The sequence below is a fragment of the Lynx canadensis genome, chromosome B3 (assembly GCF_007474595.2).
Source record: "Lynx canadensis isolate LIC74 chromosome B3, mLynCan4.pri.v2, whole genome shotgun sequence".
In the NCBI taxonomy this organism is placed as follows: Eukaryota; Metazoa; Chordata; class Mammalia; order Carnivora; family Felidae; genus Lynx; species Lynx canadensis.
In genome coordinates, this window is record NC_044308.2 from 4,680,659 (window position 1) to 4,693,686 (window position 13,028).

The following is a 13,028-nucleotide window of genomic DNA, read 5'->3' on the forward strand; positions in this document are numbered from 1 at the left end:
GCGCTCATCACGACGACGCACACCCTTTTTTAGAAGAATTTTTTTTAAGCTGATTTATTTTGAGAGAGAGAGAGAGAGGAGGGGAAGGGCAGAGAAGGCCGGGAGAGAATCCCAAACAGGCTCCATGCTGTGAGTGCACAGCCCAACTCCAGGCTTGAAACTCGCTTGAACTCACCAGCCATGAGATCATGACCTGAGTGAAAATCAGGAGCCGGGCACTTAACCCAGGCTCCCCATAACAAGTGCACTCTTAATCCCCATAACCTGTTTCGCCCACCTCCTCTCTGGTAACCATCTGTTCTCTCTACTTAAGAGTCTGTTTCTTGGTTTGTCTCTCTTTTTCCCTTTGTTCATTTGTTTCTTAAATGCCGCATGTGAGTGAGACCATATGGTATTTGTCTATCTCTGACTTATTTCTCTTAGCATTAAATCTTCTGCATCCATCCATGTCGCTGCAAATGGCAAGGTCGTTCTTTCTCTTCCTATGTTTTAATTAAATTTATTTGTAAGAGTTCTTTATTAGTTTGTCACAGAAGTTGCTATTTTTCTGTTTGCTGTTCTTTTTTTTTTTTTTTTTTGCTGTTTTTATAGCATAGAAATTTTTATGCTGTCCACCTTGTCTTTTTATAACTTCTGAGTTTTGTGTCATTCTTAGAAAGTTCTCTGCCCACTCCCAAGATTATTTGAGTTTCACCTGTTTTTCACTAATTAATCCCTTTAATTAGTGCAAGTGAAAAGATGCAGGGGTCCCTGGGTGGCTCAGTCGGTTGAGGGTCCGACTTTGGCTCGGGTCATGACCTTGCCCTTCAGAGTTTGAGCCCCATGTCAGGCTCTGTGCTGACAGCTCAGAGTCTGGAGTCTGCTTCAGATTCTCTGTCTCCCTCTCTCCCTCTGCCCCTCCCCTGCTCACACTCTGTCTCCTTCTCTGTCTCTCAAACACTAAAAAAAAAATTTTTTTTAGATGCAAAGTGAGGTCCGGTTACTGACTACAACCTCCATTTATTAGCCTAAACTGACCTCATGCAAATAGCACCACCTCCTGACCAGCTTGAGAAGTTTGCACCACCTGCCTGGAGGCAAAACTCCCAGCCTCCCCTCTAGTGGTCAGCATTCCTAGAGTTATGCAAAATAATTGAGGACGATAATTCTTGGGGATGATCTCGTATTACAAAGATCTGTTTCTCCACAGTTCCATCCCAACTAGGAATGGGAATTTACACAAAAGGGAAAAGATTAGTTTAGGTGGGGGGGGGGGGGTGCACTGCTGAAGCTTTCTAACAGCCTACCAGTGCAATCTGCCCCTGCTGCTCTCCCAGGCCAGCCCTGGACCACAGGAAACTGGCGCTGTCTTGTCACAGGAGAATCCTGGAGCCGGCCGTCTCTTCCCTGTGCCTGATTCTCCGGAAGATGGTCCTGGCCAGTGTCAACTGTCCTGGGTTTAGATAGAAAGCAACTCACATTTAAGACCAGCTTATGGCGTAATGGTCCTGGTGCCCAAGCTAGAGCCCTAAGAGCATCCTGGGACAGCAAGCAAGCCTAGAAACACAACCCTGTTCAGTGAATGGGATTGTTCCTCCCAGTGAATCTCCTCTCCATCGCCCAAACCACAGAGGTCACAGACGCTCTGTTCTACCAGTGGGCATTCCTGGTTAAAAGCTTCAGAGAACTAGTCTGGCTAAGTAAAAGGGACTTTGGGAAAGAATAGTGGAGAACTCACGAGTAAATGGGAGCTGAAGAATCAGGCTTAATTAACAGTTGGGGTCAAGAAACAGAGGCTAAGTAAGGCCCCGAGAATCACAGCAGCAATCTCTTAGCAGAAACAGGCCAGTGTGCCCTCCCCATGAGCCCTGGCGATCCTGCGGGCATCTCTGTTAGCCTGCCTTCCTCTCAAGGTTCCGAGACCAGGGGAAGCGCCTTGGGTTGGCTGAGCCTGTCACCTGCTCCCCCCCTCCCCCCCACCCCTGCAACCCACCCGGGTGAGGGGATTGGATCTGGCTCCTAGTTTTCCTTACTCATAACCCCACGCAAAGACAGGTTCTCCACTCCATCGATGGAAGGCCCATTAGGGAAAAGTGAACGGGAAGAAACTACATGTGTCACCACTTGTTTTTAGATGCTGAGGGAGAAGAGACCTTGCCCCAGGGAATGCTCAACCTAAGGCTTTTGGGGGAGCTCCCAGGTCAGCTGGAAGTGATGAGATGGTGAGGATGGGGTGGGGGAACTTGATTTCCATAACACTTGGTCAGGATCAGGGCCACTGACCTCGAGCAGACTCAGGCATTGAGGCAGGACGTAGGAAGAATCTCCCCCTGCCTGAGACCCCCACCATTGCCTAATCTACCCCGTTTCCTCCATGTATAGGAAGGGAGTCTCTTCATTTGTGTGAACAACGTGTGTCTCATTTTTGCTAGGTATGCCACGGAGCCGGCACCCCTATGTGTGACCGGGGAAGGATCGTTAAGTGAACAGTGCTGTAGGGTGCTGTAAGACTGGCCTAGAAAGAGAAAAAATCTAAAGGGAGGCTCGCTCATAGTAGGAATGCCCAGGGAGAAAGAGAAATTAGGGAATGATCGGGGAAACATTGATTTGATTTGATTTGGTTTTTAAATGTTTATTTTCTTTTGAGAGAGAGAGAAAGACAGAGAATTCCCAGCAGGCTCTGCGCTGTCAGCGACACAGGGCTCGAACTTATGAACCATGAGATCGTGACCTGAGCCGAAACCAAGAGTCAGATGCTTAACCAACTGAGCCACCCAGGCGCCGTACGCACCCCCCCCCCCACCTCTTTTTTAAATGAATGGTTTGTAGTTAGTGCGACAGAGGGGAGGCCCTTTGGTCCTTGTCTTTCTCTTCCTGTGATGCTGGTTTCTCTCTCTCAAGTTGTCCTGTTGGCCTGGGCTCCTTAGCCTCTTTGTGCCAAGAAGGAAGAGAAAGAATGGTTTCAGAGCCTCCGGCCAGTTCCCACGCCCTATTGTGAACCGCTCTAGTCAAGGATGTTTCTCAGAAGACACACGGGCGCTCTGGGCTGAACAGAATGACTCAGGAGGCGGCCTCATGCAGAGCCGTACTTGCCAAACGCAGAGGCGGGAGTGGTGCCAGGAATGCTTTGACATAGAGTGTGCTTCACGGGGGATTTAGCTCCATGATTGCCGGTGTCCCCTCAGGTTATTACAAGCAAAGACTAATTATGAAGATAGGAAGAAAAGGGGCACTGGGTGGCTCAGTTGGTTAAGCGTCCGACTTGGGCTCAGGTCACGACCTCACGTTCGTGAGTTTGAGCCCCACGTCAGGCTGTTTGCTTGGGAGCCTGCTTGCAATTCTGTGTCTCCCTCTCTCTCTCGACCCCTCACTGCCCCCCCACTCAAACATGAATAAACATTTTTTAAAAAGGGAAGAAAAAAAGAAAAAATGTAAATGCATGCATGGTGCCCCCCCATCTCCACCCCAGCAGTTGAAAATCCACTCAGAGCTTCTGACTCCCCGAAAACTCAACTACTAATAGCCTACTGTTGACCAGAAGTCTTACTAATAACAGAAACAGTCGATTAACACATTTGATATATGTGCATATACTGTATTCTTTCAATAGAGCAGAGAAAAGAAAACGTTAAGAAAATCGTAAGAGAGGGACGCCTGGGTGGCTCAGTCAGTTAAGCATCTGACTGTGGCTCAGGTCATGATCTCATGGTTTGTGGGTTCAAACCCCGCGTCGGGCTCTGTGCTGACAGCTCAGAGCCTGGAGCCTGCTTCGGATTCTGTGTCTCCCTCTCTCTGCCCCTCCCCCCGCCCCCACTCACACACTCTCTCTCAAATAAACATTAAAAAATAATAATAAAGAAGGGGCGCCTGGGTGGCACAGTCGGTTAAGCGTCCGACTTCAGCCAGGTCACGATCTCGCGGTCCGGGAGTTCGAGCCCCGCGTCGGGCTCTGGGCTGATGGCTCAGAGCCTGGAGCCTGTTTCCGATTCTGTGTCTCCCTCTCTCTCTGCCCCTCCCCCGTTCATGCTCTGTCTCTCTCTGTCCCAAAAATAAATAAACGTTAAAAAAAAAATTAAAAAATAAAAAAAAAATAATAAAGAAAATCATAAAAGAAAGTACATCTACTATACAGTAAATGCACCATACGGTATTTATTGAAAAAAATCCACATTAGGGGTGCCTGAGTGACTCAGTTGGTAGAGTATATGACTCTTGATCTCTGTGTCATGAGTTCAAGCCTCACATTGAGCGTAGAGCTTATTTAAAAAAAAAAAAGAAAGGAAATCCACCTAAGGGGTGCCTGGATGGCTCAGTCGCTTAAGCGTCCGATTTCAGCTCATGTCATGATCTCACGGTTCATGAATTCCAGCCCCGCGTCAGGCTCTTGCTGACAGCTCAGATCCTGGAGCTGCTTCAGATTCTGTCACCCCTCTCTCTCTGCCCCTCCCCTGCTCATGCTCTGCCTCTGTCTCAAAAATAAACATTTAGAAAAACTATTTTAAAAAATTCGCATAGAAGAAGGCCCGCACGATTCAAACCCATATTGTTCAAGAGTCAGCTGTATATATAATCCCTAGGCTGCTCAGTTCATAGGAAGAAAAATCATTCCTGGAATAGTTGACCATTGGAAAGATTAAAAAAAAGAAAAAAGAAAAATCTTGTAACCTGCAGGAAAAGCTTGCAAGGCACTTGGCATGCAGGAGAGGCTCCGGGACAAGTTCCCCAACTGGCTTGTCAAACCGGACTGCTGCTTCTATGCCGATATCGAAGCCACTGACTGAGATTGACTGAGCCACATGGTGTGGGAGGTAGAGACATCCCCAGGGAATGGTTTGGCCGTGGACTTTAATGGTCGTTTACTTGTGTATTCGATTTGTTTCTCTGTCTCTCTCTCACACACACACACACATAAGCAACTTGAATTTTTTTTTTAATTATAAAACAAATGCACTCAGACACAGCAAGAAAGAGAAATAAATTTGAACCCCCCAAATTAAAAACATCTGTGTGGCATAAAAGGTTAAAAATGAAGTCACGTGACAAAGTAGGGGAAATATTTGTAACATGTAACAAAGGACTAATTTATAATTTACTATGAATCGATACAGCTGAGCATGAGAAAGACCAACAACTCTATAGAAAAAGGGACAAAGGAGGGGCGCCTGGGTGGCTCAGTCCGTCAAGCATCTGACTTTGGCCTGGGTCATGATCTCACAGTTCATGAGTTTGAGCCCCACATCAGGCTCTGTGCTGACAGCTCTGAGCCTGAAGCCTGCTTCGGATTCTGGGTCTCCCTCTCTCTGCCCCTCCCCAGCTTGCGCTTCGTGTGTGTGTGTGTGTGTGTGTGTGTGTGCGCGCGCGTGTGTGCGTGTGTATACGTGTCTCTCTCAAAAATAAGTATTTAAAGGGGCGCCTGGTGGCTCAGTCGGTGAAGCGTCCGACTTTGGCTCAGATCATGATCTCACGGTCAGTGAGTTCAAGCCCCGCGTCCGGCTCTGTGCTGACAGCTCAGAGCCTGGAGCCTGCTTCAGATTCTGTGTCTCCCTCTCTCTCTGACCCTCCCCCATTCATGCTCTGTCTCTCTCTGTCTCAAAAATAAATAAACATTAAAAGAAATTTTTTTAAATAAGTATTTAAAAAAAATAAAAAGTTTTCCAAAATAAATGAAACTAAAACCAAGCCCTAGACTCTGACTACTAAATTAGCCATTTACCCCCTTCTTGGAGCTCCCCCTTCTCCTGGCCTGCCCAGGAGTCTATGTAATACACAAAGGAGTCCCGCTCAAAACTGCGGGAGAAAAGCCTTCCTGTCCTAAGGTCCGCGCTGTGGCTGTTTCTGCAGTGGCTCTTTGCCACCACAAGGTGTCACTCTCCGGTGCTCCTGCTTGTTCCCGCCAAGGGGGCTGATGGCCAGGATGTTGGACACAGGGTCTGTTAGGTCCTAGGGAGGAGGGAGTCCACTCTCTCGGCGTCAGCTAATCCAGAGCCCTTTGCCAGCTCCCGAGGCCTCGTTTAGGTGTCCAGCCCTTTCAGCCCTCCACCCCCGGCGCTGCCTCAGGATTGGCTCCAATGAACAGCTGTGTAATTCTACCAACCGCTTTCTCTTTCCTGCATAGGTGTTTTCGACCCTTAAAACAGCTTGGGCCTGGGGCGCCTGGGTGGCTCAGTCGGTTAAGCCTCTGACTCTTGCTTTCAGCTGAGGTCACGATGTCGAGGTTCGTGACTTTGAGCCCCTCATTGGGCTCTGTGCTGAGCACGGAGCCCGCTTGGGATTCTCTCTCTCCTTCTCTCTGCCCCTCCCCCGCCCCACGCATGTGCACTCTTTCTCAAAATAAATAAACTAACTGGAAAAAAAAGTGAAATTTCATATAAAAACAAAACCAAGCCAGACTGGGCTTGTTCCACTTCCCCCCTGGACCGCAGGGCTGCAAATTCCACCCTAGCCCCGAATGCGACTTTCAGTAGGCTTTACGCATTCTCCTTTGTGTACCCTTCCACACAAAAGGTTGGTTACTGGTCCCCACCCACCCTCACAATAGGGCCTGATTGTCTCTGGCGGGGGCCAGCCCTTCAAAACAGCTAAATTCTAGTTACCTCCCTTGGAGGAAGGAGACCTCATAGAGCATCTCCTCCCCAGGAGAAGACTTTCTGGCATTCTTCTTCTTTTTTTTTTTTTTTTTTTTAATGTTTATTTACCAAGAGAGGGTTTGTGTGTGGGGAGGGATGTAAGAGAGCAGGGGTGGGAGGTGTTGGAGGGACAGAGAGAGAGAGAGAGAGAGAGAGAGAGAGAGAGAATCCCAAGCGGGCTCTGCACTGTCAGCACAGAGCCCAGCTCACAGCTCAGTCCCACGAACCCACAAGATCATCACCTGAGCCGAAGCCAAGAGTCAGACGCTCAGCCGACTGAGCCACCCAGGCTCCCCTCTGGCATTCTTTTCGTAGAGCAGTGACAGAACCCACAAGTTACGTCTCCAGCACAGCATCGATGACATATGAATATACGGTGCATATACTTTTTATATGGTGGTAAACGTAACCTATACAGATCCACATCCACTTTCACGTAATGTATCTTGAGCATCACCCCATGTCTTTATAAATTCTTCATAAAGATTATTATTTTTTAAGATTTTAAGTAATCTCCACACCCAGACTGGGGCTCAAACCCACAACCCCGAGATCAAGAGTCACATGCCATACGGACTGAGCCAACAAGCTGTCCCTTGAACATTATTTCTAATGGTTGAGGGATCTTTTCACCTTATGGTTCTATTGTAATTTTTTTAAAGTTTTATTTATTTAAGTAATCTCTACACCCGACATGGGGCCCGAACTCACAATAGAGCAAGAGTCACAGGCTCCTCAGACTGAACCAGCTGGTTGCCCCTCTTTTGTAATTTTTGTAGTGATTCGCCTTTTACTAGATACTGGTTATTTCCAATTTTTCTCAATATTGAATATTTTTGTACATAACATCTTGGAATGTATTTCTTTTTGTTTATTTATTTTATATTAATTTAGAGAGCTGAGTGGTAGAAAGGGGCAGCGGGGGAAAGAGAGAGAGAGAGACAGACAGAGAGAGAGAGAGAGAGAGAGAGAGAATCCCAAGCAGGCTGCACACTCAGGGTGGAGCCCAGCATGGCGCTCAATCCCACAGCCCTGAGGATGGTGACCTGAGCCGAAATCAAGAGTCAGACCCTCAATCAGCTGAGCCACCCGGGCTATTTCGAATTATTTCCTTGTAAGAGACCTAGTATTAGAATTACTGAGTCAAAACCATTTGTAAGTCTTTTTACTCATGCTGTAAACGGAGGCCCTCAAAAACAGGTAACCGTGTGTCCTACCAGCAGCATGCAGGATATGGAATGCTTACCCTCCTGCACCCTTGTCCAAAGTAAATGGTTTTTAAGACTCTCGGACCATTAGATACGTGAAAAAGAGTTTATTTAAATTTGTGATTAATCACTGGTATGAATGGTTTTAAATGTATGTCTCTGCTTCTGTTGTGTGTTAGTAGCTTTTGCCCATTTATATGAGTTTTAATTTTTTCAGTTGGTTCACGTGACCCCATTATTTATTGACGATGCTAATCTGTTGTCTGTTATACGTGTTTCAAATGTTTTCTCAGTATAATGCTGAATTGAAAAATTTATTAGTAACATTTTTAACATCCACAAGGTTTTTCAGCTTGTTATTTTTTTTTTAAATTTTTTTTTAACGTTTATTTATTTTTGAGACAGAGAGAGACAGAGTATGAACAGGGGAGGGTCAGAGACACAGAATCTGAAACAGGCTCCAGGCTCTGAGCTGTCAGCACAGAGCCCGACGCAGGGCTCAAACTCACGGACCGCGAGATCGTGACCTGAGCTGAAGTCGGACGCTTAACCGACTGAGCCACCCAGGCGCCCCTAAATTTTTGTTTTTAATGTTTATTTTTGAGAGAGAGAGAGAGAGAGCAAGCAGGGGAGGGGCAGAGAGAGAGAGGGAGACACAGAATCGGAAGCAGGCTCCAGGCTCTGAGCCATCAGCCCAGAGCCCGACGCGGGGCTCGAACTCACGGACCGCGAGATCGTGACCTGAGCTGAAGTCGGCCGCTTAACCCACTGAGCCACCCAGGCGCCCCGTCAGCTTGTTATTTTTTAAGATTAAAACCATTTATTTAGTTACTTAGCTATTTAATCTCTACACCCAACATGGGGCTCAAACTTATGACCTCGAGATCAAGAGTCGTGTACTTTTCTGACTGAGCCAGGCAGGCACCCCTGAAATAATTATTTTAATGTAGGTAAAATATAAGACAATGAAATGCACAGATCTTAGGTGTACATACCAAAGAGTTTTAACAACTATATATATATATAGCATATATATATACTGTGATGTACATGTTTTAAATTTTTATGTATTAATACTTCTTGGTTTTCTCCTCCAGTGGTCACTATTAGGAAAAAGCAAAGGACTAAACTGGACCAAACGAACATTATTGGGTGTCTTATCTAGAGGACCCATCCCTGGTATCTTTCTCATCTTTGACCTATTTTACACCTCTGTAAGTTGTACAAAACCAGTATTAATGCAAGTTATTCTTGTCCAGAGAAGTGCAAATTAGTCATGTCCGGTGGAATGGAACTGATTACTGCCCTGTGGATACATACATTTGCATCGATTTATAAATTCCTTTTAGCATTTCTTATCTGCCTACATTTGTGTGTGTGTGTGTGTGTGTGTGTGTGTGTGTGTGTGTGTGTAGTTCTTTGAATACTCTTGTGAACATCTTACTAGTTTCTTGATTAGTTAATGCATTCAATAAAATCTTTGACATGTATTCACTTTATATCTGCATGAGAATTGCAATCATGTTCTCTTCAAAACATTACCTGTAGGGGCACCTGGGTGGCTCAGTCGGTTGAGCATCCGACTTCGGCTCAGGTCATGATCTCACGGTTCGTGAGTTCGAGCCCCACATCAGGCTCTGTACTGACACCTCAGAGCCTGAAGCCTGTTTCAGATTATGTGTCTCCCTCTTTCTGCCCCTTGCCCCCTCACACTGTCTGTCTCTCTCTCTCTCTCTCTGTCTTAAAAGTAAATAAAAACATTAAAAATTTTTTTAAATAAATAAATACAACATTACCTTTAAACATTGCCAATATTGGGGTGCCTGGGTGGCTCAATAGGTTAAGCATCTGACTTCAGCTCAGGTCACGATCTCACAGTTTGTGGGTTTGAGCCCCGCATCAGGCTCTGTGCTGACAGCTCAGAGCCTGGAGCCTGCTTTGGATTTTGTGTCTCCTTCTCTCTCTGCCCCTCCCCCCACCTCAAAAAATAAATAAACATTAAAAAAATATTGCCAATATTTAAGCTGAGGGTTAATAATAGGTTATGGCCTGGATTCATTCTGGAAACAGTTTCTTTTCAAAATCAAATTGAGTGTATTTAAAAGAGTTAGGACAGGGGCGCCTGGGTGGCTCAGTCAGTTGACCACCCGATTCTTGATTTCACTCAGGTCGTGATCTCACAGTTTGTGGGTTCAAGCCCCACAAGCACAGAGCCTGCTTGGAATTCTCTCTCTCCCTCTCTCTCTCTGCCCCTTCCCTACTTGTGCTCTCTCTCTCCCTCGTTTTCAAAATAAATAAACTTTAAAACAATTAAAAATAAATAAATGAAAGGGTTAGGACAAGACCAACAGTTTAATTATAAATCATCAAGAAAAGCTAGCATTATTTCTTGTGCCTAGAAAACATAAAGAAATACATTCTTACACATTTCCAAATTTCCAGTAAAGAAGGTGAAGTCCATATACTGTTGTCTTTCTGGGCATTTGTTTTTGCTTTTCTCATTTGCTACTTCAGCTTCTTCTCAAAGCATTAAAACTTGGGGAGCCAGTGAGCTGCTAGGGGCTTCCTGGAGGGCAAGCCCTGTTTTCATTCATTTCTAGTAAGAAGTTCCCAGTTGGTTCAAAGCATTTGTGAAATCAAGCAGTTTCCCTGGTGATGTGAAAGTTTTTAGGCGTAGGTAAGGGATCTGGGCTAGCCTCAAGGAGGAACAGGAGAGAGAAGAATCTCCCCCAGGCTGGCCAGCCCAGCTCACCGAGGCCCCACATTTCTCTCCCTCCTTCACCTGACCCATCTCCTTCCCACTCCCTAGGCCGGTCAGATGGCAGGACCCCAGACAGCTCCAGGAAGAAAAATGGCGGATGGCACTGTGGGGATTGTACCGCCTGGACAGGCCCCTCCGGCTGGGCCGGGTCAGGACCACTTCTATCCGCCCGAAAGTTGCAGACACAGACAGCAGGGAATTCCCCTTTGTGGGGAATGACACAGTGGGTAGACCGAGAAGCTGGAGAACAGGAACTCTAGGACACTAGCAAGAACACGGTTGAGGGACGCCTGAGTGGCTCAGTTGGTTAAGCGTCCAACTTCAGCTCAGGTCATGATCTCAGGGTTCGTGGGTTCGAGCACATGTCGGGCTCTGTGCTGACAGCTCAGAGCCTGGAGCCTGCTTCGGATTCTGTGTCTCCCTCTCTCTCTGCCCCCCCCCCCTCGCTCTATCTCTCAAGGGTAAATAAACATAAAAAAAAAACTTAAAAAAAGAATATGGTTGAAGAACCAACTGTAGGGTCCAGACTGAGTGGACAGTAAGAGGAATAATAAGCAAGGACGCAAAAGAGGCATCAGTGAAGATAAAGAGCTGTCCCTGTTGTTATAAGAGAAAGGAAGAGAGGGAATAAGGAGAACAGAGTTGAGGTCCTGAAGCAGAAGCAGGTTCCTGATATGGCTACGCCTCAGAGGTTGAGTAGATGGAGGTGTAAGTCACCGGAGTAGAGGAGGAGAAGGGACCATGAGCACAGGTGGTGGAAATGTAAACAACTGAGGATGAGGGCAAGATACTGGTCCCAAAGCCATAAGGTGACCACAGAGTGGCCTGGAGTAGAGGTTCTCAGCTAAGGCATGACACCAACGGGTGGTCGTGGTCATTTGTGAGGAACATTGGAGCAGAACAGCCAGGCCAGGAACTGTGCCTCGGCTCAAATGCACCTGCGATTGGGCGGCAGAAGCAACCTCACATCCAGGTAGAAGGTGCTGTACGTGGAGCCTGGGGGGAAATAGTGTCCAGAATTCCTTATACTCACATAAATGGGTTAAGAAGGCTTAGGGCAGAGAGCCACCACCACAGGGTGAAAGCTCCCAAGGTTAACCACTTAGTAGAAAAAAGCTTAGGGCGGAAAGCCACCACCCTGTGGCAAAAGCGCACGAGGTTAGCTAGCGAGATATTGTTAACAGGACCACAAGTAACTTGTTATGTCACCTGCAGGAAACTACTTTCCATCTGGTGCCAATATACTTTGATCACAAACACCACTTGCCCCCCAGACCCTTTACTTCTTACACAAGTTAACAATTACTGTCCCATTGTTTTCTCCACATTCACCACGTGTGTAAGATCTTGAGAGCTCAATAAATATGGAGATGAAACCCCTGTTCGGGGCTCTTGTCTCCTCCCGGACGTTAGCCTCTCTCGTATTCAATGCTGCGTCTGCTCTCTTGCTGGACAAGAGAGAAGAACTCCAGATTCCTAGTCTGCGACAGAGCCAAGATTGGTAGGTGATGATGGGGTCACCCTGTCCTGCTGATATGCAAACTGTTGTTGCAGCGGCCAGGCGGGGTGGGAGCGGGGAGGACTCAAGAAACAATTCCCCTCTTTTCCTCACCTGAGTTTAGAATTAATTGAGAGATGGATTCAGATAGAATTCATTCAAATAGTATTCACTCGTTCAACAAATACGGAGTATTATTTATATGGCCAGAATGTGCTAATGATTTAGCAGTGAATAGAACAGCAAAATTCCTATGCTCCTTCAGCTTACGTTCTGGTTGAAAGAGATGGGCAATACGTTTTAAAAAACAAGTAAAGCATATGCTATGTTAGAATAAACTAAAGCAGAGAAGAGAAAAAGAGAATGCTGGAGGTGTCATTGCGAACACAATGGTCAAGAAAAGCCTGGCTGCTAAGGTGAGAAGTGAGAAGAGATCAGAGAAAGATGAGCAAGCATGCCTGGTTGAGGCAGGACTGTCTGGCCTATTTGTGGACTTGAAGCTAATCACCGAGGTTCCATTTTCCTTACCAGGGACTGGTTTAAAGGGTGAACAAGTGACCCGATTCTGACCTATGAGATGAGAAAGGCTGATGTGCCGCAGGGGCTCGTAGGAATAGTGTGCATATTCTGAAGAGATGGTCTCATTCCCTCCGGGAACTTTTCTGTAGCCAGTGTGATATCGGAAGCGCTTGCAGCCATGTTGTGGCAAGAGGGATGCCAGCCCGGGATGGCATGGCGGGAAGAAGGAATCTAGGGCTTTGACATTGGTAACCCCCCAATGGTGCCAAACCTGGAGCTTCCCTAAGTCCAGCTGAAGATCATGTCAGCCTTGTTCGATGAATATGTAGGGTTTTTAAAATTATTATTCAGTGTTTTAAAACCACACTAAATAGAGCAGTTCACCCATTTCTTCCCCACCCCCAACCCCTCACCTCTTGCAACCACCAAGAGGTATC